The sequence below is a fragment of the Mus musculus genome, chromosome 10 (assembly GCF_000001635.26).
Source record: "Mus musculus strain C57BL/6J chromosome 10, GRCm38.p6 C57BL/6J".
Classification (NCBI taxonomy): domain Eukaryota; kingdom Metazoa; phylum Chordata; class Mammalia; order Rodentia; family Muridae; genus Mus; species Mus musculus.
The window spans coordinates 111,609,352-111,615,351 of record NC_000076.6 but is presented as its reverse complement, the minus strand read 5'-3'; the positions used below and the strand labels follow the sequence as shown (position 1 = coordinate 111,615,351).

The window sequence follows — 6,000 nt, the reverse complement described above, 5'->3', positions numbered from 1 at the left end:
TACCTGACAGCTCAGAGTACCCATCTTCTTTAGCTTCAACTATCTCTGAGCTAAATCACTCTGAGTCCTCTTGACTTTCTTCATGTGTTTCTCTACTTTTTTTTTTAATTGCTCTTATTTGTCAAATTACCCATCTCATCAGTGCCACAGTAACTGGGTGGCCTGACCAGTCCTGCATACAGTCTTAGACTTGCCTGTGAGAATTCTTTCCTTTTCCCCGCGATGAAAGAAAGCATGGATGTTCTGCTCTATTTTAAGTAGCTACACCGAGCCTTGTTACTGCCTCCTATCAGCTGTCTATTCCAATACCCCCCAACACCTTTCTGGTCTATGATCTATATCGATGTATATGCTATTTCATAGCTGTGTCCTCCTAGAGGCAAAAAAAAAAAAAATCCAATAAAAAATCCAATAAGCATCTCATCTTCTCTCGGGCGAGTTATGCCCTCTTTAAGTTCAGACACTGAAGCTCTGATTATGTATGAAGATAAGGCCACTAAGGAGCAATCAAAGTTAGATAAGGTGACCAAGGTAAATCTTATCCAATATGACCGTGTAAAGATATTAAGTTAAAACATCAATCTCCAAGCCGGTCTCTGATCTCTAAGCCTCCAGGACTATGAGACAATAAATCTCCATTGCCGTGAACAACCGGCTTTATGCACTTCGTCTTATAGCAGCCCTGAAAAGCTAAGACAAGGCTCTCTCCTCATGGTGGGGCTAAAGGGGGAATGACACAAGTTGCCCTCGCAGTCACTTGGGTAGCAGAACGGAGGCTGATGTGCCCTCTTCCAGCACACGGAACATTGTTGGTAACAGTGACCCCTCCCAGTCACCCAACCCCATCCCCGATACTACAATCACCGTGCCCACTCACACTGGTGTGGATGGATGGAATCAGGGTTCTCATAAGAGGAGAAGCCCTTTCAGCATTGGTCAAAATTGTACCAAGGGTGTCCCTTCACTTTCTTTCTTTATACTCAAATGACCATTAACAGAGGCAAGGAATCTCAGGAAGGTAGCTAAACAGCTGATTATTTTTACTCAAGAAAGAACAGGATCAAATTTACTCTGGCCATCTTCCCTCTACCCTGATTCCTAGAGACCAGGAAACTACCATTGTCCCCAAACTGATCATTCTAGGTAGGGGGCCCAGCTCCATTGCAGCCCTACGAAAATCAGCAAAGACCTAACTGAGTGCCTCTTCTCCAAGGGTTTCTCATCTCTGAACGTAGTCGTGTTTAAGTGGAAACTGAAAATAAGTTCACATCTGTACTGAACATGGTGTTTTTGCTTGTCATTACTGCCTGCACCACCACCACCACAACAATAAATCCTGTGACTGCTTAAATAGCACTCGTATTTTAGGTATTAAAACAGATCTGGATCCCATCACGGCATTTGGACAGATATCCGAATGTGTTGGGTAAACTATAATTGTGTGACAATCTCTCTCCTTCTGCCTCCTGACAAATCCGTGTTTCTATTTCTTTGTAATTTCCCCAAACACGACATGGTCTCTTTACAGATGTTATTTCAACTTTCTGAGCCTTCTAACGCCATGTAAACTCCTGTTACCTCACTTGAAACAAGTTTGCACTGGGCAGAAGGAATAAACAGTCTTGTGTGGGCTCTTAGCATTTGTCCTCCTGTCTGTATGAAAGACACTAGAGGTGGCAGTAAGGCATGGCAGGGCTTGCTTCATGTAAACCGACCTCCTTTTTCATGCAGTACAGAGAAAGAATGTTGGCCAGGCTGCTCCAGGAAGAGGGAAGATCCTGAAGTCCTGAGGGAGCCTCGAGGGCAGTGGCATTCTCTCCTAAGGTGCATGATCAGGAACAAAGGGATCCTTATTCATCTCTTTCTGCTACACTCGTTTGCTTATCTCTCCTCAGAAGCGGCTGAGAAGACCATGAGCAGACGTCTCAGTCGGCTAAGGAAAGGATGAAAGGCTCAAAGGGAAAGGTTGTCATTTCTGAGAAACGTTTATTCCCATTACAGAATAATCTCGAAAGGAAAGCACTCCACGGGACTGACCTTTTAATTATAGTGGGATGACTGCATCTGTGAAATCTCACTTCGGATTAAATGCTCTCCTCAAAGGCCAGATACTTGAGAAACCACTTCTATTTGGACATGGCTTCTCTCCATGTTTTCTAGTCTCTCCTGTTGTACTGCCCATCGCCAAATCTCCATTGTTGTTTGAAAAAAAAAAACTGATAAGGAGACAAAGGCACAACCTTTCAGAGATGGCACCTGAGGGCCTTCAATTTGTTCTGGTTACTGAGCCAGGTTAGGATTCTCAGCATGCTGACCAATTATCTGTGAAGAACTTTATAATCATGGTATCATGGAGAACGCATATATGTATGTATACACATATATGTATTTGAGACAGGGTTTGTGTAGTCTTGGCTGTCCTGTAATGAGTTCTGTAGGCCAGGCTGGCCTCGAACTCACAGAGATCTGCTGTCTTTGCTTCCTGAATTCTGTTGCTGCTGCCACCGCCATCATCACCACCACCACCCTCCCATCATGACCACCACCAGCAGCAGCAGCACCTGGCTGAGACTATATTGTCAATCAAATACCCCAATGCATTTAATGTTACTCACAAATCATATTTCTTAGCCAGGCACAGAAGTGTGTGCCTGCAATGACAGCATTTGAGAAACTAAAGCAGATAGATTGTTACAAATTCAAATAGAGTTTGGGCCACGTAGTGAACTTGATCCATACTGAGCAACAGAATAAGAAACTGTCTCAAAACACCACCACCACCACCATCATATCCTAGTACAGCTGAGGAACACAAGCAAGAATCACATCTTGGGGGGATTGGTATGCTTGCAATGCCCAGGAAAACTGAATGAAATAACATGATATGTATGTATTTATTTATGTGTGTGTGTGTATGTGTGTATCAGAATTTTGTTATCCTAAAAAATTTTTAATTTCAGAACTTTGTTTGTTTTGGTTTCTATGTGTATGGATTTATATCTGTACACCATACATGTGTGGATGGCCCCAAAGGCTAGAAAAGGACATCCCATCCCCTGAGATTAGAATTATAGACAGTTGTGAGCCACTATATGGGTGCTAGGAATAGAACTTGGGTCCTCTGAGACAGCAGTCAGTGCTCTTAACAACTGAGCCATCTCTCCAGCCCCAGAGTTTCTTGAAGCAAGCACAGAAAGAGTCTCGAAACCCTCACTGGTGGGTCCCTTGATAAAGCAGTCCAGTAGCCATTCTCCCAGTATTGTGTGATCCAGACACAGTGGTATATCTCAACACTCAGGACATAGAGACAGGAGAAAAAGAAGTTCGAAAGCATCCTCTGCTACAGAGAAAGTTCAAGATCAGTTTGGATTACATGAGACTTTGTCTCAAATATTAATCACAGTTACAAAGACCTAAACATTACTACTGGAGAAATGGCAGTTATCGCTATCTGCATGACCAATGTATTGGCAGGTCCACAGCTAACTCTCATCAAAGCACGTGCTAAGATAACATTAGAAAGTTAGTTAAAGTAAACTAGGGCTGGTCAGATAGATCCACAGGCTAAAGTGCCCACTGCCAGGCCTGGCAACCTGAGTTAGATCACCTGTGTGTACAAGGCAGAAGGAGAGAGCCAAAAAAAAGTCACAATGTCCTTAGACCTCCATATCCTGATTATATCACACATGACATACACTACACAAACACAGAGAGACACAGCATACTCTCCCACAGATGCAAATACAAATACACACTCACTAAAGTAAATTAGTTTTTATTTTATAAAAATTGAAGCTTCTTTCTTTTTGTTTATTCATTTGTTTTATTTTGTTTTGTTTCATTTTTTGCAAGACAGAGTCTTCTTGTATAGCCCTGGAACTAGCTCTCTATACCAGGCTGTCTTCAGACTCAGAAATCCACCTGCCTCTGCCTTCAGTACTGGGATTAAAGGGATGTTGTGAGGAGCCACCCTCACATTCACCATTACAAGATGGCGCCGACATCCTGTGTTCTAAGTAGTAAACAAATAATCTGCGCATGTGCCGGGGTAGTTCTCCACTCCATGTGCTCTGCCTTCCCCTTGACGACAACTCGGTTGATGGGCTGCAGCCAATCAGGGAGCGACATGTCCGAGGCGGAGGACAATCCTCCATAAAAGGGACAGGGTTTTGCCATTCGCCCCTATTCTTCTCCTCTTGTTCCTAAAGAAGTAAGCAATAAAGCTTTTGCCGCAGAAGATTCCGGTTGTCCTGAGCATGTTCTTGCTGGTGGGGACAAAAGCTCGGGATAGGGTGTATCACCACACTCCATTCATAAATAAGATTTTCTTTTCCTCATACACCTGTACAGACAACCTCTGTAGAAAATGACCAGTCTGAATTAGGCTAAAACAGATAATAATATTCTTAATACATAATAAAATTTATATTATAATAGAAATACAATTTAATATACATTTACTATGTATACTAATAATATAATTTACTTTAACATGATAGAGTTTATAAATTTTAATTTAGCCCAGCCACCAAACAGCAAATGATCTAGAGGAAGATGAAATAGAACGTGCTGACTCACAAGTGACTCTCAAGTTGGAAACCATGTGGTAGAGCTTAATATAGTCCAGGGACACAAAATGACAGTGGTTATATTTCCAGGGTTCATAATCCAGATGTTATTCTTGGTGGGTAAACTTGGCTATTTCCAGCTCCGAGTTTCAATAAAAAAAAAGTCCTGACTCAGAATGGCTTAAACCATGAATAATGTATATCTCAGGTAGCAAGAAGTGCTGACATAGACTGGTTTCAGGTAGTCACATCGGGGCCTAAGGAGGACCAAAGACCCCGGTTGAGTCCTTCTTTCAGCTGTACCCTCTGTAGTCACCAACTAGTTCCTCTCAGAAGCTAAGTCTCTCAGTTAGTACTGTCATAGACCTCGACAGTACTGATTGATATTGGGTGGGAAATGCAGAGTCTCTCCCTCTCCCTCTCCCTCTCCCTCTCCCCTGTCCCCTCTCCCCTCTATCCTCTCCTCCCCTCGCCCCTTGCACCTCGCCCCTTGCCCCTCGCCCCTTGCCCCTCTCCCACCTCCCTCACTCCCAGTGAGATTAGAGGAGTGTGCCACCACAGCCTGCCTGGCTGAGATCATTTTTCTAAGGACCTAGTTCCATCAGCCAAGAAGCCATTCCCAGAAACATGCCAGACAAGCTTCTTTCACATCTCATTGGGTAGAACTGTGTCACATGGACATCTTTGAACCAATTGCTGACGAGGAAATCAAATGATCTTAATTGGCTTAGACCTTTCACAATTTTTCATGGAGAAAGTAACAGCAGCCAGGGATGGGGAAATGCAGAAGTAGGGGATTAGACTGAGCAGCATAGCCTGCTGTAGAAGAAAAAAATCTTTCAGGGGGAGGAGGGGGCATAGGTAGATAGATGATAGATAATAGGTAGATAAATAGATAGGTAGATAGGGATAGATAAGATATAGATAGATGTTGGATAGATAGATAGATAGATAGATAGATAGATAGATAGATAGGTATGATAGATAGATAGATAGATAGATAGATAGATAGATAGATAGATAGATAGATAGATAGATAGATAGATAGATAGATAGATAAAACTTTAAAGGGAGATATGTGTGACCCAAGCACCCTAAAGTCTAAGGCAGGGGGACATGAGTTCAAGGCCATACTGAACTGAAGAGTGGACTGCCTAGCAAGAGTGGATTGGCTGCAGGAGCATCAAAAACAAAATAAATATTTTTTAAAAAGCAAAATGCTCCCGCTCAGCAAAATCTTTTGTTTTCCTCCCATGGCTACTGTAAGCATAAAGCTGGTATAATTAAAAACAGCCAGGTACAATTGTTCATGGCTAATGACATATGCCAAACCCAGCAGATACTCATCAAACAATCCATGACACATAATTAAGGGATATTATTTTGAAATGACTGCAAGCCCATAGAGAATGCTCAGTGTTCCAATTTCGAA

At 42.5% G+C, this 6,000-nt stretch overlaps 1 long non-coding RNA gene across 12 annotated transcripts in view; it reads right to left on the bottom strand.

The window, feature by feature from the left end:
• Positions 1-3,763: 3,763 nt before the first annotated feature.
• Positions 3,764-6,000, bottom strand: part of Gm30262 — a 28,538-nt gene continuing 26,301 nt past the window's right edge. For 11 of the 12 annotated variants that reach the window (XR_380793.4, XR_380794.4, XR_003948939.1 and 8 more), the window contains one exon: positions 3,764-4,357. This is a non-coding gene — a long non-coding RNA (predicted gene, 30262). Of the gene's footprint in view, positions 4,386-6,000 lie in introns of all 12 variants that reach the window. The other variant, XR_872041.1, reaches the window with a different exon arrangement.